The sequence below is a fragment of the Meles meles genome, chromosome 7 (assembly GCF_922984935.1).
Source record: "Meles meles chromosome 7, mMelMel3.1 paternal haplotype, whole genome shotgun sequence".
Lineage (NCBI taxonomy): Eukaryota > Metazoa > Chordata > Mammalia > Carnivora > Mustelidae > Meles > Meles meles.
This window is the reverse complement of record NC_060072.1, coordinates 133,597,669-133,621,770: the sequence shown is the minus strand read 5'-3', so window position 1 is coordinate 133,621,770 and position 24,102 is coordinate 133,597,669. Positions and strand designations below refer to the sequence as shown.

Sequence of the window (24,102 nt, the reverse complement as noted above, 5' to 3'; positions counted from 1 at the left end):
TGGCTCAACAGGTTAAGTGTCTAATTCTTGATTTCAGCTCAGGTTGTGATATCAGGGTCATGGGATCGAGCCCCATGTCAGGCTCTGTGCTCCGTGTGGAGTCTGCTTGTCCCTCTCACTCTACTCCTCCCTCTCTCTCTCTCTCGAATAAATAAAATATTATGAAATCATAAAATAAATAAATAAAATAATAAAATATTTATTTATTTGAGCGAGTGAGCGTGTGAATGAGACCGAGCGCGAGCGAGCGCACAAGCACGGGGGAGGGGCAGAGGGAGAGGGAGAGGCAGATTCCCTGCAGAGCCCTGACTCCACGTGGGGCTTTCATGACCTGAGCCTAAGGGATATGCTTAACCCACTGAGCCCAATAAATAAAATCTTTAAAATTATTTTTCGAATGAAAAAAATCTGAATGAATTAGCAACAATCAAATGGAATTTTTATTTGAATTATCACCAAATTGACAATTCCAAATTGTCCGAAACTGAACCCTCTGTTGCTGTCCTTGATCCCTTCGACAGGTGCCCAGTTCTGCCTTTAGCTATTATACGCCCCCCACCAAATTCTTTTTATTCCTGGTTCTTTTCGTATTTATTCCTGAATCACTCATCTCCTTTCTTTCACGCTTAAGCTTTTTTGTCTCCTTTTCCACATTCTTCATTTCCTCCTGACTGTCCATCTGGATCTCTGCTGCTTTCAGATTCTGGTTAGGGGACGCTCCCTCCCCCCACCAGTCACCATCTATTTCTTCCTGCTGGATTTCTCCAGTGCAACTCATCCAGAGAATTGGTGACAGAAAGCGTGAGGCATTTAGCTGTGGGTCCGTGTAAATACTGCTCAGTAATATACCCAGCAACCTTAAGCAACTTTTTCAAAAAGGAAGAAAAAAAAAGACCACAATTCAACTAAAAATAAACTCAACTACTTACATAAAACAAGGCAGTGGTCCCAATGAAAAAAATTAAAATGCATCTGGGAAGATAAACAAAAGAGTTGGTAAGTTTCTTTCTCTTTGTGACTGACTACTTTAAACACGCACAGTAGCATTTTGTGTGTTTCCTTTGTTGTTTCTCCTGGTGTTGAGCCACCTCTCTGATCATGAATGAGGAGAGTTTCAAAGTGAAATTCAAGCTACAACCAGTTTGGAGAGCACTTGACTTTCTCACAAGCCTCCCGCATCATTCCTCATTAGGTGTTTCTCAGATTTTCACCAACTTTTTAATCTGGGGAACATATTTAGATCGTGGCAAGTCTGAATTGACTTATCGAGTAAAATCCAGTGACATGGCAATAATGGTTTCTCGAAAGTTCAGATATATTACACCCACTGCATTCTCCTTGTCCATTAATTTTATCATTCCATAAAAAAGCAATTGAGTTAGTAAAACATGATTTCCGCTCCTCATTTTTCTAACCTTTAGTTGGCTTAAAGGTTACTCTTCTCTTAATATTTGTTCAACTATTTCACCATGGATTTAAGCTACACTTTCTGGGCAGTAAATTCTTAAGATGCATTTTGCTAATATCTTTTCAAACTAAAAATACCACATCTTTTTCTTTTCCCTCCACTTCTTATTTACTATCCAGACGCTATGTCTTTCTAATCTTGAGAGCCCTTCAGTCATTGAATTCTAGTTAATAACATGACTGTCAGATGTCCTTATCCGTTTTTGCCACCTAAATATTTTTGGCCGTAAAGTAATCCCAGCATTTCCAGCCCTGCCTCAATCAAGGTTATTATTTTTCAGAACATGTGTGATTTCATGTATATATAACCACCCACCCCCCACCCGCTCCCCAGTTACAAAGTTGCTCACACTCTGCCTGCCTTAAGATGAGAGGTCAAATCTGACACCTGCAGGCTTCCTGGCTGTTTATCTCCTCTCTCCTCCTTCCCTGGGTAAGTGAGGTATGCCGAGACTTTGGACCTGCTCCTAGATGAGCCCCAGACTCGTCTTTGCTTGGACAACTCCATTCCACTACCTCCTATGTCATGGAATATGTGACCGGACCATTAATTTTTTGTTTATCTTTTTTCTCGTTTACTTTTTAGCTCCACGGCTAGCAGAAAGCAACTTACACACTGTTACCCCAACCAGCACCTTGCCAGTACTGTCCTCCCCCTTTGAAACACTAAGCAATACTCTTCCTTCCTTGTATGAGTTGGAAGGGGAAAAAGCTGGGATGTTGTTCACTACTGCTGGGAGCTGTGATGTGGCAAGATGTTCACTTGCAAAATATACTGGACAGATGAAAGAGCTGGGTGGACCCTTTGAGAGGATTTGGCGTTCTTCTCTACATCAAGGCAGAAAAAATGAAAACTGGTCACAGGAGGTTGGGATGGATTCTGCTGTCATCTGGCACAGAGTACATGATAACAGAACAGCAAGACAAGCTGGGATATTCAACGACAATCTATTTCCTTGCTTCTCATTAAGCTAAAGGTTACTACAGTCCTCATCCCCATAGTTGGAGCATAAACACACAAGACTTTTGTTTTGGCAAATAAAAAGGTGTCAGCTCATAGGCAATTTGGGGCTTGAATTGGAGAGCCACAAAATCAGGGACACGGTCGCACTTTATAATTCAGTATCTTGAGAGTGGGCTTTTGCACTCTAATTGTCTCACAGTCCAAAGAAGCTACTGGAGCTCCCACCATTAGATCTGAATTCTAGGCAGGAGGAAGGAGAGAGGGAAGAAGATGTTCTTGGCTCCCTCCACTCCCACCTCCAGCTTTAAAGATGCTTTCCTGAAGTTCTGACATAAACCATACATATCTCCTTGGTTGGGCTGTAGCTATAAAGCCATAACTTTTGAGGAAGGCTTAAAAAAAAGGGCATCGCTTTTCCAGATGCCATGAGGTCAGCCACGAGCCTGAGTTCTGTTACCAAGGAGGCAAAACGCAACGATAGATCCATCACTAACACCTCGGACACCCTCATGTACTGAAGTGGTTACGAAGAGCAGGTTACATAAACTGCCAGCGCCTGATGGGTGACGAGGATGTTGTTAAAACCGCAGAGCAAAGCTCCATCCCATCGCCATGTTCCCCGGGCCAAGAATTGGTCTCCAGTTTCCCAGTGACTTTACTATGCTTCCTTCAGGCCTCAGTCCCGCACCGCTTTCCTGGGAAGGTCTTCTCTGCCCGGATGGAGGTCCCCCTTCTGCACTGCAAAGTCTGTGCCCCGCCCCGCCCCCATCCCCGGGCTCTGCCCAGGGCAAGTTTTCCAGATACGCATGTGCCTCGAGGTCTGATGACCGCCAAGACTTCCACCCGAGGCTGAAAGCCCCACGAAGGCAGGGATTTAGCCTTCTCATTGTTTCTTCACCACCAATTCCTAGAAGAGCACCGGCAACACAGCCAGTATTCCAGAAAGACTTGCTGAAGAACGGAATCAGACCCTCCCACACAGAGGCAATGCAGCCCCGCTGAAGGGGCTACAGTCAGACCTGCCTCTGCTGCAAACAGATTCCAGTGGGGCCGGAAAGGAAAGAGTCTGGGTCCTCGATGAGAGCAGACACTACTGGTTTCTCGGGCAGAAGGAAACTAGAAGCCTGTCTCCATCTGTCCCAGCTCGCTGCTTGCGAGGGCTCCGTCCTCATCTATGGGATAAGCTGAGGGAAGGGCTCGTTAAAAAGCTGCCCTCTCTGGTGCATGAATGTCTCTGAGCACAAACCCTTACGCCATCCGCCCTTCCCTCTCCTGAGCCTGCTCCATCTAGCTGACCCTTACACCATTTTCTATTTTGGCTGTCTGCTAGTGTTCTCTGGGATGTGATGCTTTGTACCACCCTGGTGTTTCCTAAGCCTGTTTTTCTGGAACTCTCTCTTGGGTTGCCTCTTTCTACTCTTTTTTTTTTTTTTTTTTTTGCTTCTGTGAGCCCCTAGAATTTCAATCAGGACCCAAACCCAGGACTTCGTCCATGTATTCTAGTTAACTGGCCATGTGTATTTGTTTTTACACAACTCTAAAATAAAATGTGTGTAATTGTCATCCTATGATGGCAGGAGCTGAGTCACTGTCAACACTTCCTTTGGTGTTTTCATAAAATTCCAAGTAGAAAATTATTCCAAAATTCAAACAGAAAGGAATGTGTCTTAGGGAAGCCCCTATGATTACTCCAGGCAGCGCTCTGCAATGGGTAAAGTGAGATACACAGCACCCTCAACAAGATGTTTAAAAAAAACCAAGCTTACCATTTTCTGTCTGGGTATGGATCCATTCTTGATAGACTTTATTTTTAGAGTAGGGAGGTTCAGAGCAAAACTGAACATAAAGTACAGAGGTCCCACACACCTCCTGCCACCATATGCATGGCCTCTTTCACTGTCAACAGTGACATCAGAATGGGGCCCTTGTTACAACTGATGAACCAACACGGACACATCATTATCACTCCCAGTCCACAGTTTACGTTTAGGATCACTCTGGGTGTTGTACCTTCTATGGGTTTGGACAGACGTGGGATTACCCACCGCTATCGTATCATACAGAATAGTGTCGATGCCCTAAAAATTCTCTGTGCTCGGCCTCTTCATCCCACCCTTCTTTAGCTCCTAGCAACCACTGATGTTTTCACTGTCCTCACAGTTTTGCCCTTTCCAAAATGTCATATAATTGTTACCATATACTAGGCAGCCTTTTTATATTGATTTCTTACACTTGGTAAAATTTAAGTTTCCTCCATGTCTTTTCATCACTTGAGAGTGCCTTTCTTTTTACTGCTGCGTAATATTCCGTTGCGTGGCTATACCACTGTTTAACCACTTACCTACTAAAGGACATCTTGGCTCGATTATGAACCAAGCATCTGGTTTTTGTGTAGATAAAACCTTTCAGCTCATTGGAGAAAACAGTGAGCAGTTTGGTTGTAGGACTGTATGGAAAGAATATATTTAGTTTGCAGGAGGTTGTCAAACTGTCTTCCAAAGTGGCTGTACCATTTTGCATTTCCACCAGCAGCGAAGGAGAGTTTTTGTGATTCTACATCTTCCCCAGCATCTGATGTTGTCAGTGTTTTGGATTTTAACTATCTTGACAGGTTTAGGTAGGCATCTCATCATTTTATTTTGCAATTCCCTAACGACATATGATGTTGAGCACGTTTTCATACACTTTTTACCATTTGTATATCTTCTTTGGTGAGATGTCTGCTCAGATATTTTGTCCATTTTTAAACTGGGTTGTTTATCTTCTTCTTATTATTATTATTATTTTTAAAAGATTTTATTTATTTATTTGACAGAGAACCCAAGTAGGCAGAGAGGCAGGCAGAGAGAGAGGGGTAAGCAGGCTCCCTGCAGAACAGAGAGCCTGATGTGAGGCTTGATCCCAGGACCCTGGAATCATGACCTGAGCTGAAGACAGAGGCTTTAACCCACTGAGCCACCCAGGGGCCCCTATTTTCTTATTATTGATTTGAAGAATTCTTTGTATATTTTGGATAATGGTTCTCTATCAGATGTGTCTTTTGCAAATATTTTCTCTCAGTCTGTGGTTTATCTTTTCATTCTCTTGACACTGTCTTTCAGAGAGCAGTAGTTTTTAATTTTAATAAAGCCCAACTTATCAATTATTTCTTGCATGGATCGCACCTTTGGTGTTGTAGGTACAAAGCCATTGCCAAACATAAGGTCATATGGGTTTTCTCCTATGTTACAGTCTATGAGATTTATAGTTTTGCAGTTTAAATTTAGGTCTATGATCCATTTTGAGTTAATTTTTGTGAAGGGTGTAAGGTTGTGTCTGGATTTATTTTTTTGCATGTGGACGTCCAGTTGTCCTGACACCATTTGTTTTATTCACTGTATTACCTTTGTTCGTTTGTCAAAGATCCATTGGTTTGTGTATATGGGTTCATTTCCAGGCTCTCTGTTCTGTTCCACTCATCTATTTGTCTCTTCTTTTGCCAATACCACACTGTCTTGGTTACTGTAGCTTTCCAGTAAGTCCTGAGGGCAGGCTGTGTCAGTCCCCAATGCTGTTCTTCAGTAATGTGTTGTCTCTCCTGGGTCTTTTGTCTCTCCGTATAAGTTTTATCAGTTTGCCAATATCCATAAAATAACTTGCTGGGACTTTGGTTTGGGTTGTACTGAATCTCTAGATCAACTGAGAAGAACTGACATCTTGAAGGGATGGAATCTCCCTATCTGTAAATACGGGATATCTCTTTATTTATTTATCCTTTTTGATTTCTTTCATCAGAGTTTGTTATTTTCTTCATATAGACCTTGTATATATTTTGTTAGGTTTATACCTAAGAATTTTGTTTTTGGGGTTCTAATGGTAAATGGCATTGTGATTTTTTTTTTTAATTTCAAATTCCAACTGTTTGTTGCTGGTATAGAGGAAAACAATAGACTTGTACATATCAACCTTGTATTTTGCATTTTTGCCGTAATTGCTTATTAATTCCAAGACTTTTGTTAGTTCTTTTGGGTTTTCTGTATAGGTGATCATGTCATCTGCAAACAAAGAGTTTTATTTCTTCCTTCCCAAGCTGTATGCTTTTGGATAATTTTTTATTTTTTATTTTTTATTTTTTATTTTTTATTTTTTTAAAGATTTTATTTATTTATTTGACAGACAGAGAGATCACAAGTAGGCAGAGAGGCAGGCAGAGAGAGAGGAGGAAGCAGGCTCCCTGCAGAGCAGAGAGCCCGATGCGGGACTCGATCCTAGAACCCTGAGATCATGACCTGAGCCGAAGGCAGCAGCTTAATCCACTGAGCCACCCAGGCGCCCCTGGATAATTTTTTAAAATGAAGATATAATTAATTCGTATATCATAAAATTGGTCCTCTTCAACTGTACAATTCAGTAGGTTTGAGTATATTCACAAAGCGGGCAACCACCACCACTATTTAATTCCAGACCATTTTCATCACCCAGAAAAGAAACCCCATGCTCACTAATTGAGCATGCTCATTCCCTGCTGCCTGAATGAATCACATTTTACACAAGGAATCCAACATCCAAGATAAACTATTGTGACTGGGGCGCGTGGGTGGCTCAGTGGGTTGAAGCCTCTGCCTTCTGCTCAGGTCATGATCCCAGGGTCCTGGGATCAAGCCCCACATCAGGCTGTCTGCTCAGCAGGGAGCCTGCTTCCCCCTCTCTCTCTGCCTGCCTCTCTGCCTACTTGTGATCTCTGCCTGTCAAATAAATTAAAATCTTAAAAAAAACCCAACTACTGTGACAAAATTTAAACGTATTAAAGAAAAGGCAAACGAAATACAATTCAAAGCACAATATGACCAATTTCTAAGTGAAAAACGCTAGGCTAAACATTATGAAACTGTCATTTTTATAAACAAAATCGTCTACTGGTGGCAATTTCATATGACTCAACCTAATACCTGCATCGGTATACTTAAATCACTGAATTGTCTCACAATACCTTGAGACGACTGTAGTCTTCATGTCAACTTAGTCCCCAAGTACAACAATAATATGTAAGCAAAACATAAACAAATAAAAATTGCAAATGTTCTAAAAATCACATTCAAATCCTGGATTTAAGCACCCACCAGTGATTCTGACCTATTTCTATGAGAAAAGATGCCTTGGACAGTTGCCCAAACATGCACAGAAAGGGGATCCAAATACTTACAACTCATTTTATTTATGTATGAATGTATGTGAAGATTTTATTTATTTGAAAGAGAGAGAGAGAGCACGAGCGGGGCGGGGGAGGGCAGAGGGAGAGGGAGAAGCAGACTCCCTGCTGAGCAGGGAGCCCCATCTGGGGCTCGATCCCAGGTCCCCAAGACCATGACTTGAGCCCAAGGAAGACTCTCCAATGACTGAGCTGCCCAAGGACCCTACTTAAAACAAATTTTAACAAAACTTTTGTACAGTACTTATACTTGCCAGAGAATTTCATGAATAAGTCACAAATACATTCTAAAACTCCACTAATCACCATTAGGGAAAAGCAGCAGGGACTTGAGCCAGGACTGGGTACCCACGGTCAGGCGTCTCCTCCTCTGGAACATGTCCGCCGGGTTTCTGCAGCAATGGGTGCTAATAACACACAGGGACTGTCTGGGCTGTTTTGGCCAAGCCGTGACTGTATTTTAACCTTGGCTGTTACTGCAATTTGTTTGGACAGACTTTGGACAGACAAACAGCATTTTGTTTGTTTGTTTTAGGTTTTTTGAACAATAGTTATTATGTGGATATTTTTTTTAAAGATTTTATTTATTTATTTGACAGAGAGAGATCACAAGTAGGCAGAGAGGCAGGCAGAGAGAGTGAGAGGGAAGCAGGCTCCCTGCCAAGCAGAGAGCCCGATGCGGGACTCGATCCCAGGACCCCGAGATCATGACCTGAGCTGAAGGCAGCAGCTTAAACCACTGAGCCACCCAGGCTCCTCGATTTTTTTTTTTTAAAGAAAAATCATTAAAGCTTTAAGAATGCTTGTCAGAAGGGTTAAAATGTCCAACCAAATGGCCAGGAAGTTCCTGATACTAAACATTCACCAGGTCCTTTGGACATGTTCTTTGCATGTGTTTTCTTGGAGCAGCTAATAACAGGGCTACCTAGCTGAAATGTTCTTTTCCTAGGCCATTTGATAAAGAAAATGTCAGAGAAACAGTTGGCTTAAAACTGACAGTAAAAGGGAGAAAATGAAAAAGCAAAATATCGGGGATAATTGACATCTGAATATTATAAACTGCACTTAGCTAGAAATATATCCTTTGTTATCAGAACTCATATATTTCTAAGAGATTTTTACTTATTTATCTGAGCAAGAAAGACAGACAGAGAGCAGAATGAGGGGGAGGGGTAGAGGGAGAAGCAGACTCTCCACTGAGCAGGGAGCCCGATACGGAGCTCAATTCCAGGACCCTGGGATCATGACCTGAACCAAAGGCAGATACTTAATCCACTGAGCCACCGAGGAGCCCAAGAATTAATATATTTAAAGAATAGTTTGGGAAGAGAAGAGTTAATGGTATTTCTTCCCTTTAAGGCAACTTTCTTAAGTGGGCCAGGACACAAACTAAATGCCAGGCTTGCTAAGAGCAACATTCACTTTATACATTAAGTGCTAGCCTTACGTAAGATACTGAGTTGAAAGCCATCCTATTCACAGTAGAAGTTAAGGATCTGTCCAGAGAAGGACTGCATGACAGTTTGGCAACCTCAAGTTATGTTTATTTTGTTGTTGGTAGTTTTAAAATCATTTTCAGGCCCAAAGCATGGCATATATTGGGAGGAAGTGAATTTTGTCCAAATTAGGAGTGCATTATGGCCGCCTCCCCAGCTTCGCACCGGTAGTTACAGAGAGTTCTCTCTGGGTACCATCCGAACATCCACCCAGAAGGCCGCCACGTGCAGGGAAACCTTCTGTTTCTCGTCCCTGAGACAGACATGCACCTGCTGCCCTCAGAAGTGATTGGCCAACTAGAGTAACAACTTTGGGCTTGTTACCCATGTAACTATCACAATAGCAGCCTCATACCCTTGAATCCTGGTGGGGTTCATGAAGACACCCTAAAAGGTTTGAACACCCCTGAAATAAGACACAGAGACCTGGCAGGTTGGTTGCTGGCATGAGACAGGCAAGGAGAGGACCGAGAAGGGCTGTCCCCATGGTCCCGTCCGTGAGAGCGCCAGCGGCTGTGACCCCCTGTCTTCTGAGACCCGTATTTCAGACCATCTTCTTTCCTTTATGCTCCGGAGTCTAAAACCCCTCTTTACATTTCTGATCGGTTAAGTTAGGCGAAAACAGTTCTATCTCCTCCACACGTGGGTGAGATCTTGGCCCCTCAGCGGGACCTGTCTCTGGAAACTCTCCTGCGGTCCTAGACTCCCCTGTGCCTTACTGACAGCCACTCAGAAAAGCAGAGTTTACCAGGTCTGTGAGCCACACACTCACGCGTCAGTCACTGCATTATTGTCTGGGGCTAACCGTCCTTCATTCTGGGTCATCTCCACCAAGGACGGGTGGCAGCTCGAGGGGAGTACAAGCAGAAGACATAGGATGGCCCTGGGATGGGACAATCCGCAGCTTACAGTCCCAGGCAGATCCCCCAGGCACGCTATGGCCATGACTGTGTGTGAAACATGGTCTGGCTTCACACAGCTCCCTGCCCCCCTCCCCAGGACCAGGAGACCACCTGCAGAGAAGACGATCTACATAAATAACAATTTCACTTCAGCTTCCCTTGCAGATGGTCCCGATTTGGGAAAAGGTGTGCAGACCGTCTTTGAAATACGACTTCTGTATTGTTGGCCACTTAGAATTCTGCGTCAGCCTCATGGTCCCCATGACAAGTCACTGACTCGACATCATTAGCTTCCTCTGCAACCCAGTTCACTTTTCTTAATTTATTTTTATTTTGTAAATCAGCAGGCCCTAATTTCTGAATTGACTTTTTTCCCTTCTCATTTCCAAATATAACTGGCCATCAAAACCTATATATACTTGTCCTCCCCATTCCTACTGTCACCATTCTAATCCTGATGCTTATGACTCCATGCCTGGCCTATCTCACTATAATCTTCATGTTTTAGGTGTCCCCAACCCACCCTTCACATGACTGCCAAATCAGTACCATTTTATTTTCTCTTGGACTTTGCATGCACTGATGCCTTCAGTTGCTCCCCATTACCCATATACAATGCATTGCGCTGTGTTTTACTACACTTACTAACTCGGTTGGCACTTCCTTCCAACAGATATTGACTGAGTACCTACCTGCAAGGTGTTCCACATCACCCTTAGCCCTGGGGAGACAGCCATGAACTAGCCAGGTCCATTTCCTGTTTTCTGTTTTAGAGAAGGGGGTTGGATATTGAAGATGAACGCTCAGAACGAAAAACTATGAAAACATGCAATGAGAGAAGCAAAGGCAGTTTCTGGGGTCCTGAAAGGCTTCCCCAGGAGAGACACTGAAGCTGAACGCCAGGTCAGTATTGGTGAATATTGTGCAGGGGAAGGGGACAGCATATGAAAGGGCCTGAAGTAGAAAAGAGACTGATGCATCGGTGGGAAGAAAGAAGACTCGTGGAGCTGGACGCAGAGAGTGGGGAAGCACAGTGGGGAATAAAGACCGAAGGTCACCCAGGGCCAAACTGCGCAGAGCCTGGTAGGATGCGCTGAGGAATTTGGGCTTCATTATAAAAGCAGTGGGAAACCACAGGCAGGTCTGAAGCAGAGGAATGCAACTTACTGAGTTTTAGAAGGACCACCCCAGCTGCACGGCGCAGACGTTTGGAAGAAGATGCTGCCAATGGCCAAACAGAAGTGTTGGCGGGATATGTAACAGATTGGTGGTGGCTTGGACCAATGTGGTGCCATGGGAGTGAGTGGAAAAGGAGCAGACATATGGATTCAAGAGAGCATGAGATATGGTTAGCGGCCGTGAGGGGCACGGAGAGGAGAGACAGAGGGAGGTCAAGGAAGATGGCCAAGTTCTTGGTCTTTATTGAGCTGAGGGCCCTGGACGCTAAGCTGAGTTTGGGATAGTTCAGTCCACAGTGGATACCCCCAGTAGGTGGGAGCATATGGCAGTCTGGAGCTCAGAAGAGGGGTCCCTGTGGGGAAACATAATTTGGAGACTCATTGGCATATTTGATAATTGTGACCACGGGAGGGGATGAGGTTGACAGGGAGAACTTGGGAGGTGCAATGGTGAGTAGAGAAGGAAGACCTTGCCAGGGAGTGTGTGAAAGGGAAGCTAATTAAGTAGGAGAAAAATGGAGGAGGTGTTACCTGGAGAGCTAAGGGAAGAGAGTGTGCCAAAAGCCCGGGCTGTTAAATGCCGTTGAAGGCAGCACGTGGCCCCACGCAGCTACGGAAATCACGCGTACGTTTCATGTCTCCATGTGTTAGTCTGGATTTCACTCGGGGGAATCCCCTCCATCCCAGCCGCTATTCAAGGAAATTTACAAATAGCAAGATACACCTGTGCTGTAGAGTTCTCTGGGTTTTGACAAATGCACAGAGTTATGCGCCCAGCACCACAGTCACGATACAGACCAGTTCTATCTCCCCTGTCCCCCCAGGTTGCCTCATGCTGTCCCATTAGCTCAGTCGTTCTCCCCAACTCCTCGGAAACCACTGATCTGTCTCCATTCTGAGAGGTTTGTCTTTTTCAAAATGCCATACATGGAATCACGCGTTATGCAGTCTTTGGGGCCCGGCAAACTGTAGGCAGGGATCATTCATGTTATTATCGATTCCTACGTGACTCGCTCGTTCCTGTTCACTGCTAAGTGGTAAATGCATTGTGCAGCTCTAACCACAACCTGTTTATCCGTTCAGCGGTGGAAGGACATGTTGGTTCCTTTCAGTGTTTGCTGATCATGAACAGAGCCGTCACATACACTCGCGAGCAGGTGCTGTCCGAACAGAAGCTTTCATTTCTCTTGGGAGTGCAATTTCTGGGTTGCACAGGAAGGCTATGTTCAGCTTTCTAATCACCAACGTCTTAATGATTTTGTGATTTTGGTGAGGTGGTAGGATTAAAACAGGATTGGAGAGGGTTAAAAGTGAGAAAGGGGTGGGGGTGCCTGGATGGCTCCGTTGGTTAACCGTCTGACTCTCGCTCTTGGCTCAGGCCGCGATCTCAGGGCCCTGGGATCGAGCCCAGAGTGTGGCTCCCTACTCAGCAGGAAGTCTGCTCATCTCTCTCTCTCTCCCTCTGACCCTCCTCCCCACTCATGTTCTCACTCTCTTCCTCTCAAATAAACAGATAAATCTTTAAAAAAACAAAAAAAGTAAGAAGGAGGCGAGGAGTACGTGAATTACGTGAAAGCAGGGCTTTGGAGGAATCTGGCTGATGTGCAGAGTGAACAGGGCTGCGGCTGGAGGTGGCCCCCAGGTTAAGGGAGAAAGGGTCTGGCAAAGATTTAAAAAAAAAAAAAAAAAAAAAAGACTGGCTCATGGTTAATGAGGGCGGAAGGAGAAGGCAGACGGGGAGGGGATGAAGATAAAGATAATAGTGGAAGGAGGGGTAATCAGGCTTCTGTGAGGACAAGAGAGACTGGCTTTGGATGACAAGGAAGTAGCCCCTTCATTTTACTGAGAGAACAGGAAAGCAGTAAGCCTCTCGAAGCCCTAGTCTGATCTTTTTTTTTTTTTTTTTAAAGATTTTATTTATTTATTTGACAGGGAGAGAGAGAGATCACAAGTAGGCAGAGAGGCAGGCAGAGAGAGACAGAGAGAGAGAGAGGGAAGCAGGCTCCCTGCCGAGCAGAGAGCCTGATGCGGGACTCGATCCCAGGACCCTGAGATCATGACCTGAGCCGAAGGCAGTGGCTTAACCCACTGAGCCACCCAGGTGCCCCCCTAGTCTGATCTTAACGTGACCTCACAGGGGACAGTGGAAGACAAGTTCAGACCTTTCAAACCACCTGCCTGCATAAGACCCCACCAGACAGTCTCCTGATGAGACCAGGCCCGTGCTGGTCTCTAAGGGCCAGTCAGTGTGTGGAGGAGTCAGTCCTCACCTCTGCCTGGCCAGCCGTGATGGGGCAGGCGATCAGAACAAGAAGCCAAGCTTCTTGGACCCAGTTCAGCGGACTGTTCGTATTTACCTACAGACGTATTCTTGCTTTATTTCCTACCAAAACACACTTATTTGCAAAGTATGATCTCCATGCCCCAAATAACCACCAGTTCAACAAACACCCCAAGGTCACAACACCTGCTCATGAGAATTCCCCTCACTCTGTGCAATCTGGTATATTCACCAGCCTTCTAGATAACATCAACGCGTTTCCTTTCTACGGCCCCTGACACTGACCCCTGATAATCAGAAGTTCTGGTGACTTCCCACTCATTCCCGAGTAGAGCAGGACAGATTTTTTTTTTTCTACTCTTAGAAAAAGAAAATCGTGGTAACAATATTGACACAATAAGAAAACAGCATTTGTGTTAGTTTAAATGATTACAATGCAAGTGTGCTGAGCATGTTGTTGAAGAGATTATGGTTTTAAGACCTCCAGGGAATATCTGAAATGACTTCAGCCAATCGTTCGGATTCTAGAAAGCCTCATTCTGATATGCAGCGGAGCAATTTGTGAGCCAAGACTGATAATCACACAGTCAGTTGTCGGGTATCAGATCTAATACCTTAAAAACTCATAGGAACAAATAAATGTTTCATGGAACAGTTCCATACAAAAGAACTTGCTGTGGTAATCTCATCTCAGTGTACCTGAAACAGCCAGGAGTTTAAAGACGGGAAACGTAATTTCTTGGTTTTGAAAAAGGCTTGGAGACCGTAAGTCTAATACAATCAGGGAAATATTTGGCAGGTGGCATGTCGGGCTGTGAATCCAGAAATAATCTACACAGGTGACTAGTGTTTTAATGACTTCTGGTTGTTGTTTTGATTTTTTTCCAGCCACAATGTTATACATCACAGAGCTGCCATTCTATAAATAAATTTGCTTGTACTTTTGAGAAATTCCTTCTAGGATACTTAGCGTCTTTCAAGCAGGGCTAAGAATGTTAGGAAGAGACTCTGTGATTATAAAGTTGTTGCCTGATTTTGAATCACTCACAGACGTCTCGAAGGCAGCCACTCTACGCTGGGGGCTGGGGACCCAGTGTGGATTAGAGATGTCCCTCCTGTGGAAACACTTACCGTCCGTCCCCACAGATGCTCTCCAGGAGAGATCGGAAAGCAGAGACTAGAATCCAGTGTGTTTTGTAGCACTGGGGCCAGAGGAAAAGGAAGATGAACTCTGTTCGGAAAATCTAGAGCAGACCTGTTTAAGACAGCGTTCTAGGTCTACTGGATCTCAGTGAAGGAATATGGTCTTCCTGATGGAAGAGACAGAGAACAAGGCAAAGACAGAGCGGCCAAGACGGTGCTCAGACACACAGAAGCCAAGATCACAGGCTGGAAAATGACTCCTCAAGCTTGGCATCCCTGACTTCCCAAAGCCAGAAGCCTCCCTCTCCAGGGGAAAAACCCATTCTCCACCTCACCCTTCCAGTCTATCTGGTGCCACACAGCCGCAGGGCTCCTGCAGGATGTGGAATGGGACATGGATGAGTGAGCCCAGGAAAAGGACAGGGGGGCCACCTTGTTAGACGTGGACTGTCCCTTTCCTTGGCTCGGGAACCCAGTATTTACTTTTATCCATTTTTATCCCATCACGGGAAGCCCTGGGAGCTTCGACACAGCTCTGGCTTGATAGAGAAAACCATTCACAACATACTGTTTCTAACCCCCGTGCAGCCAGGAAGCTCGTCACCTTCTCACTTCTAAATGTGTAGATGTGAAAAAAGCACTGAGATCTGTCACCGTGAGCAAGAAGACTGCCAGGATGGAATAAAACCCTTGAGTATAGCGTAATATGCTTTCCTCTGTGGCTCTTAGGAACTGAATGTGTGCACTGCTCCAAAATTCCTGGGCGGAAATCCTAAGCCCTAGGGTGATGGTATTAGAGAAGGCAAGGCCTTTGGGAGGTGACTCAGTCATAAGAGTTGGGTCCTCATGAATGGGACTAGTGCCCTTCCAAAGAAAACCCCAGAGGGCTCTCTGCTCTTTGCGCCCCGTGCGGCACACATCATGAAAAGGAGGCCGTCTGCACCCTAGAAGAGGCATCTCACCAGAAATCGACCCTGCTGGCAGCCTGATCTCAGACTTCCAGCCTCCAGAACTGTGAGAAATGATTTCCGTTATTTCTGGTATTTTGTTATCGGATCCTGAACTAAGACAGGGGCTGAGATTGTACAGATGAGCCTCTGCAGGTGGCATGAAGGAGACGGTCAGAATTCGAAATCCTGTCTCTGCACGTGGAATAATGTGAAGCCAACTCAACAGAACGAGGACTGACTCTCTGGCCTTTGGTCATTCATTCATTCATTCATTCAAAGACGTGTTATGCTTGTCCCACCAGTGTGAGATCAGGGAAAACTTGGGGTCCAATGTAACAGTCAGAAAATGTCATATATTTGGACTCTTTTGGTAAGGAATGTGAGAATCACTTGATAGTATGTAAAACTTACAACCGAAATAAATACCTAATACCTAATAAATCATGAAGAACATCCAGCTGTAGAGGAATGCCCAGACTGTAAGACGGGACGTTCCAAGAATCCTTACCTGAGACACACCTTCAGAAAAGCATCTAAACAATACATTAAAAACAGACTATTCTCAAAGATGTGTCCAAGTAGCTTCTGAAAGACCGGCCACTGGGCACAGATTTAACCTGACTCTAGTTATTATACATCTTTCCAATTAATAAAACTACATTTCTTGAAAATTTTCTAAGACTCATCCTTCCAACTAAATCAGGATGACTCTTTCTGCCACCCTAAGGGACAGTTGCTATTAAACCTTTTCATCTAGAGAGGAATGGATTTGCTGAGTTTGGATACCACAAAGGTCCTGCACTAATCTCCAAATTGGATGAAGGCCTCTATCCCAAGTCTTGGGGAGCAGTGGGTGATAAGGAAGACCCAGGCCCGTGGGTCTCGCACCCACAGGAGACCTCACTGCCACTTAGGCGAGGAAGCACCACAGTCTCCAGGGAACCCACGAAGGGACCAGGCATAAGGCAGTTGAACACCTGGGTCAAGGGCACCCCGAGTCCCTCATGGGAAACCGGAAGCAGATATCAGGCTGCGTCTGCTGTTAGATCCGTGACGATCTCCCTCCCGTTCCCGGGGATAAGAAACTTCCGTTTGTATTGCTAATTTTGATGTCTTTAAGCTTGAGCTGGCATTTCTCACTCATTCTCTCTCTTCTTCCCTTCATTAATCTTTGGCATATCTATTACATAAAAACGCACCCCCTATTAAACAGCAAAGTTATGACATTTACGGAACATTAGCCAGAAAATATGAAACCAAAGCTTTATTCCAAGTTCAATTAGACTGCATCCTTGATAAAATTTGGGATTCTTACGGGAACAAAAAAAGAATCAATCTGGACATACTCCTTATTTAAAGTCTTGTACACAGGGGAACTTCCAAAGGGGATATAAGAAATAATTAGGCTAACAATCATTCAAATGTCTTTGTTGACATTAAAATATTCCGGCTAATGTCAGTCTGATAATGAATGAGTTTCTGTTTCCTCCGTAACTGAGGGAGGCTATCCAGTTTTGAAATACTGTCAGAAGCAAAAGGAATGCCTAATTTGCTCAACCGCCGAAGGCAGAGTTGGCCCTGGGAAAAAAGCCTCCTTTGTTGAAGCTCCGTTTTAAAGTTACTTCTAACCTGTTTTTAGAAATCTCCCCCCTTGAAAGCTTTACTCTATTAACAACCAGCACCAGGCACCATATCTCAGAGACTCACCTGCCCCGTGTCAGGTGTGTGTGTCCTGGGGGGAGGGACGGGGAGTAAGGGAGGGAACAGTGAGGGCAGCCAAGGGACTTGCCGGAAAGTAACCTAACAAGCATATTTTAAAACTGCAACTGCATGATGGTATATTTACTTGTGGCATGGGATAGGAAGGTTGATGAAGATTACCAAAGGCACTAAAAACTTTTCAGACTACTCCTTGGCACCACTGGGAGAGCTGTTTTCTCTGCTTCAATCCAGATTTTCAGAAAAGTGACTCATGGCAAATGGAGCGGCAGGGCAAATCACAGTGTCCACAATGGGGCAAGTTGCCGGTGACAAAGGACTGAAGTCATATCTTTTCCCAAAAGATTTCTGACTCGCACTGAGGACCACAAACCAAACCAACACAAGTGATCCTGTTGTCTGGGTTTCATGTCTCCTAAATGATTCTTTAAAAAAAAAATTATTTATTTGAGAGAAAGAGGTGGGAGGAAGCACAAGCAGGGGGAGCGGCAGGCAGAGGGAGAGGCAGCCCCAGGCTCCCTGCTGAGCAGGAAGCCCTATGTGGGGCTCAGAGCTCCATCCCAGGACGCTGAGATCATGATCTGAGCCAAAGGCAGATGCTTAACCGTCTGAGCCACCCAGGCACCCCTCTCCTAAGTGATTCTTAATTTATTCATTCCCAGTGCTTGGACTGCCCTTTCTGAATTGAGCACAATGACCAGATGATTGCAAGGAGTCTAATGTTTCAGTGATCCATTTCTCCCCCTCAAATGTTATCAGTTCACGACATTCCAAAGTCTGGGCACCACTGAACTGTATACCAATCATCTACTTTTTGCTTAAAAGTAAACTGTGCCATTTACATCCTTGCAATATGCTTTGTCCGAGCAGCTGAAGATACAAAGTTATTATGGCATAATTAGTTATTACAGAACAACACTTACTTTGGTTAAGAGGCTTGTCAGCAGTGAATCTGGACCAGCTGCAGCAGACAAAGGAGGCCAGACCACACACACAATCTCCCTCAATCGCTCTGGGCTCCTTACCTAAGCCGACTTCTCCGTCGCATCCGACAGCTTTGGACACTTCCTCCCTCTTGGTCTGTCTGCCTTACAGCAGCCTGTTTTCCTCCTGCTCTGATCGGCTTTACTTGTTTTCTTATGTGGGGTCCATTTCCACAATTGCCTGTGTCTAAAAGGATGACGTGCTTTAGTTCTTTGTCTAGGTCCTCTTCTCTTTTTCATTAACCACTCTCCCTGCAGATCTCATTCATTTTCTTGGCTCTTGTTACTAACTACACAGCTACATCTCCTAAATTTAGTTTTCTCACCTAGATCAATTGCGATGCTACATGGGAAGTACTTAGCGTCAGGCATACGTAAGGGCTCATCTTCTCACTTGGAAACTATTTGTTGAGTGCTTCTATGTGCCAGGCCCCATGCTAGCAGCTGGGGATACAGACGTAGGCAAAGCAGACCAAAGTCCCTGACCGCACGGAGCATGCATACATGCGAACAGGTAGGGTATCGTAAGTGAAATAAAACATAAAAGTAAGTACAATATGCAGTAGTTTAGATAATGTTATGTATTATGGGACAAATATGATACAGACAAGGTGGACAAGAAGGGCTTCGGTAGCAGGCATTTGCCACTTAAAATTAGGTGGGCAGGAAGTCTTCCTGCAAAGCTGACATTTGAGCCAAGATCTTAGGGAGATGGGAGTGAACCGTGAAGGTAGCTGGAGAGTGTTTCAGGCAGGACAGATGGCATGTGTAAAGAGCTGACAATTCTCAACTAGAACCTATTAGCTCTTAGATTTCTCTCCTGAGGCCCAGCCTCAAGTTACACATCTTTCTTAGATGTTCCGTGGACAAAGCACACTCAACAGGTCCTCGAAAACAGGCACATTCTGGAGACATGGTATGTTCACTCCTAGAGGACCACAATAAAGCCAGTCAAACAAATTCTTTGGTTTCCCAGTGCAGAGAAAGTTATATGATACTGTAGTGCAATAGCATTGTGTCTAAAAGAACAACACACGCACCTTAATTAAAAATACTTTATCGCTAAAAAAATGCTAACCATCGTCTGAACTTTGAGCTAGTCGCACTCTTGTGTTGATGGAAGGTCTTGCGTTGATGTGGATGGTCGCTGACTGATCATGGTGGTGGTTGCTGAAGGCTGGGATGGCTGTGGCAGGTTCTTAAAATAAGAAACAATGAAGTTTGCTGCATCGACAGACTCTTCCTTTCACAGATGATTTCTCTGTAGTACGCAGAGCTGTTTGGTAGCATTTGACCCACGGTAGAACTTCTTTCAAAATTTGGAGTCGGTCCTCTCAAACCTTGATGCTTCTTTATCAACAAAGTTTATACAGTATTTGAAACCCTCGGTGTCATTCCAACCATCTTGACAGCATCTTCATCAAGAAGAGATTCCATCTCAAGAAACCACTCTCTTTGCTCACCCGTAAGAAGCAGCCCCTCATCTGCTCAAGTTTTATCACGAGATGGCAGCCATTCAGCCCCATCTTCAGGCTCCACTTTTTAAAAAAAGATTTATTTATTCATTTCAGAGACAGAGAGACAACAAGATTGGGGGCGGGAGGCAGAGGGAGAGGGAGGGAGATTGGAGAGAAGCAGATCTTCCCTGAGTGCGGTGACTCTGGGCCCATCTCAGGACCCTGAGGCCATGACCTGAGCAGAAATCAAGAGTTGGACACTCAACTGACTGAGCCACCCAGGTGCCCCCAGGATCCACTTCGAATACTGGTTCTCCTGCTATTTCCAACTGCAGTAACCTGCAGTTACTTCCTCCACTGAAATCTTGAATTACTCAAAGTCATGCATGAGGGTTGGAACCAACATCTTTCAGACTCCTGTTTAGGTTGATCTTTTGACCTCTTACCATGAATCACAAATGTTCTTAATGGCTTCTAGAACGGGGAATCCTTTCCAGGGGGTTTTCAACTAACTTTGCCTAGATCCGTCAGAGGAATTATCTACAGCAGCTAAAACCTTCCAAAATATATTTCTTTTTTTTTTTTTAAGATTTTATTTATTTATTTGACAGCGATCACAGGTAGGCAGAGAGAGAGAGAGAAAGGGAAGCAGGCTCCTTGCTGAGCAGAGAGCCCAATGCAGGGCTCAATCCCAAGACCCTGGGATCATAACCTGAGCTGAAGGCAGAGGCTTTAACCCACTAAGCCACCCAGGTGCCCCCCCAAAATATATTTCTGTAAGAAATATCATAGAAGTATCTATTTTTATAATAAGTCTTCTTATAATAAATAGTAAGACTTGAAATTCAAATTTACCCCCTTGATCCATAGGCTGCAAAATGGCTATTGTGTTAGTAGGCATGAAAACAACATTGATCTCATTGTGCATCTCCATCAGAGCCCCTGGGTCACCAGGTGCATTGTCAACGAACAATCAAGTTTTGACAGAATTCTTGCTCTGAGCAGTAGGTCTCAAAAGTGGGCTTAAAATATTTAGCAAACCACACTGTGAACAGAGGTGCTGTCATTCAGACCTTGTTTCATTTCCGGAGCATAAGCAGAGTAGGTTTAGCATGATTCTTAAGAGCTCTTGGGGATTTTCAGAATGGTCCAGAAGCATTGGCTTCCACTTCAAGTCCCCAGCCGCGTTAGATGCTCACAAGAGTGTCAGCCGCTCCTGTGAAGTTTTAAAGGCGGGCACTGACTTCTCCTCCCTAGCTACGGGAGTCCTAGATGGCATCTTCTTCCACCGTGAGGCTGTTTTGTCTGCACTGAAAATCTGTTCTTTAGTTCGGGCTCCTCCATGAACGATCTCAGCTAGATCTTCAAATACTTTGCCACAGCTTCTCCATCAGCCCCTGCTGCTTCCCCTTAAACTTTCATGTTATGAAGATGACTTCTTCCCTTAAACCTCACGAATCAACTTCTGCTAGCTTCCAACTTCTCTTCTGCAGCTTCCCTACCTCTCTTGGCCTCCGCAGAATTGAAGATTTGAAGAGTGGCAGGGCCTCACTCTGGATGAGGCTTTGGCTAATGGGAATGCGTGGCTGGTTTGATCTTTTAACTCCAGACTGCTCAAACTCTTTTCCTATCAGCAGTCAGGCTGTTTTGCTCTTACCATTCATGTCGTCACTGGAGTAGCACTTTTAGTTTCCTTCAAGAACTTCTCCTTTGAATGCCTAACTTGGCTAACTGGAGGCAAGAGGTCTGCGTTTCAGCCTATCCAGGCTTTTTTTGACTTGCCTTCCTTGCTTAACTTAATCATTTCATTTTGGAGTCCCAAAACAATTCCAACACTAACATCAAAGATCACTGATCACAGGTTATCATAACAAATGTAATAATACTGGAAAAGTTTGTAATATTGAAAGAATTACCCAAATATGATGCAGAGACATGAATTGAGCAAATGCTGTTGGAAAAATGGCACCAATAGACTTGTTGGATGCAGGATTTCCCCAAAACTTTAATTTATAAAAAAAAAACAAACCATAAAATCTGCAAAGTACAATAAGTTAAAACACAGTAAAATGAAGCATGCCTACAGACGCATCACAGAGCAGTATGACGAGCCTTAGCCCTGAGATCCCTGCCTGGTGAACGATACTGCCTGCATAAGGCAGAAACTCACCGTAGCTGCGACCCCACTTACCTCCCCTCCCCTATATCAAGCTAGCTGAAACTTTTTCTTGTTGCAACTACTAGTCATTTTAGATTTACATTCGGCTGTCAATTTACTTTATCACCTCACCTATTAAGCAAGCATCATTTAAATAACAGTCAATGGATAAAATACTGAGAGATGTGTGTCCATGTGCTTCAAAACGTAAAGCGTTATTCCCCTTTCGTGAAGACGTGCTAGACAAGACACGGAGGCTGATTCTCTCCCGGGACACGCAGAGGTCCATAGAGTGCCCTAAAGCTCGTGCCACGAAGCTAGCTAGTGATTATTGAGCACTTCTTCTTATTTAATTTTATTTTTTGTAAAGCCAAGGCTGAGAGAGATGTGGTCATTTTCCTGAGGGTGTACCAACAGTCAGTAATGGGGTCTGGATGAGAACTGAGGCAGAGTGACACCCAGCGCTCTGTACGGCCACGTGCCTGCTGTGACCAGGAGGCCACCACCGGAGGGAAGCACAGAGACAGACTGTGGCACCGCAGGAACAGCAAGGGCATGGGACGGGAGGGTAGGGGTGAGGGGAAGTCCCCCCCTCACCGCCGCAGCTCCTGCTTCTTTCCCATCTTTCTTTAGAAAAATTTGATTTTGGCATCTCACACATCCTTTACTTATATGTAAGATGAAAGACTGCGAAAAGGAAGCAAAGGTGCCAAACCAATGACAGACACACTCAACAATGTTGAAGCCCATGAGAACTGGGACAAAGGCTGGTGCCCTGGGCCAGCACGATGGGTTCCTGGGGGTGAAGTTACCCACGCCCGTCAGTCATTCCTCTCCGGAGGTTGAACTACAAGTGGGAACAAAGCACCACAGCCTTCCACAACAGAAAACGTCTTATCATCTTCTCTACTAACTGGCAGTGTTCGTGCCATGCTTAGTCCCATCTTGACCGCCGGGGAGATCTGCCAAGGGCACGCTTCTAGGAGACTTGACCCCAGGAAGTCAAAGATGTACTTCCGGGCCCAGCAAGGCAAGGCTGCAGCTTCTACTTCTGCTGGAAGGAACACAGGAATGCACACAGTTTCCAAAAAACCTGCCTTAGTTTTCAGGCACGCTCCATCCTGCTAGACAGCGCACACGACTTCACGGACTCAGGTTAAAAGCAAGACAGGAAGCTGAAAGCATCCAGGGCAACAGGAAGGGAGAGGAACCAGGTGGGAGGGGGATTCTCCGGAAGATGAATGGTCCGTGTAAGCCAGACCCTCTCCCCGTTTCCCCCAAGAAAACAAAAACTCTATGTCTCGATAGCCCAATGCAGCACACATGAGGCGATCTAAAAAGACATTCCCGTATGCTTGAAATGAGTGTGGCTGTATAAGGCATCTCTAGTCACAACACCAGCTCTGGCTTTCCAGCTCATTTTCTTTAGACTTCACAAACAGCAAATCAACAATCAGGAGAAATGATCCGGGGACACCAAACATCCTGTCACACGCTTCTTTGCATGTACCCTCATCTCTTTAGAACTTGGATCCAGGGCCTAAAGATCACAGCATTATCAAACGTGCCGGAGAAGTCATTTTCCGTATATCCACCACACAATCGTTCCACTAGACTCTTAAATCACTTTGTTTTCAGCCGCGGCGTAAATCCGTGGGAAAGACGTAGGAAGCTGTAAAACAGGTTTTCATGACACTCTAACTCATACCATTTGTTCCCCCGATCATTGTCATATCGATCCAAAAATAACAATAATATCTGCAATTCAGACCCCACTTGTTTAAAAGCAATTTTGACAAGTGTTAAGATTAAGTTAATCGTTGTTTTTTCGAAGGGGAAAAGCCCGTTCTAAACTATTAATACTGGAAGAACAGAAGTAGAATGCTGAAATTGCCTGCCTGCAGGAACAAGCTGTTCCGAAGACCGTTTACATACCAAAAATGCACATATTAAGTTGATGTGCTATCTAGAAATAATTTTTATTTATACATTAAGTCAAGTATACTTGGTTAACCTAATTTAAATCACTATGCCAAGTTGGAAGAAATGAGAATGTTGCTTCTTTTAGAATCCAAAAATTGAGATGAGATTTTCTTCCCAATTATGGTTAATTAGTGACGTTTTATTGTAACACTAAATCACAGGGGAAGCTTCTAGTTTCATGGGTGGTTGACGCTCATTCTAATCAAGACTGCTGACCTAATGCTTGAGGAAGG

The 24,102-nt window shown here is 44.6% G+C and overlaps 1 protein-coding gene across 3 annotated transcripts in view; it reads right to left on the bottom strand.

Annotated features, from left to right (window-relative positions):
- KIAA1217 (KIAA1217 ortholog) overlaps positions 1 to 24,102 on the bottom strand; it is a 692,194-nt gene that overhangs the window by 388,016 nt on the left and 280,076 nt on the right. Inside the window, exon 1 of one of the 3 annotated variants that reach the window (XM_046013816.1) lies at positions 18,314 to 18,385. The exons of the other annotated variants lie outside the window; for them this stretch is intronic. The gene's annotated coding sequence lies outside the window, so the exon portion shown is untranslated. Of the gene's footprint in view, positions 1 to 18,313; positions 18,386 to 24,102 lie in introns of those variants that run through there. 3 annotated transcript variants of the gene reach the window in all.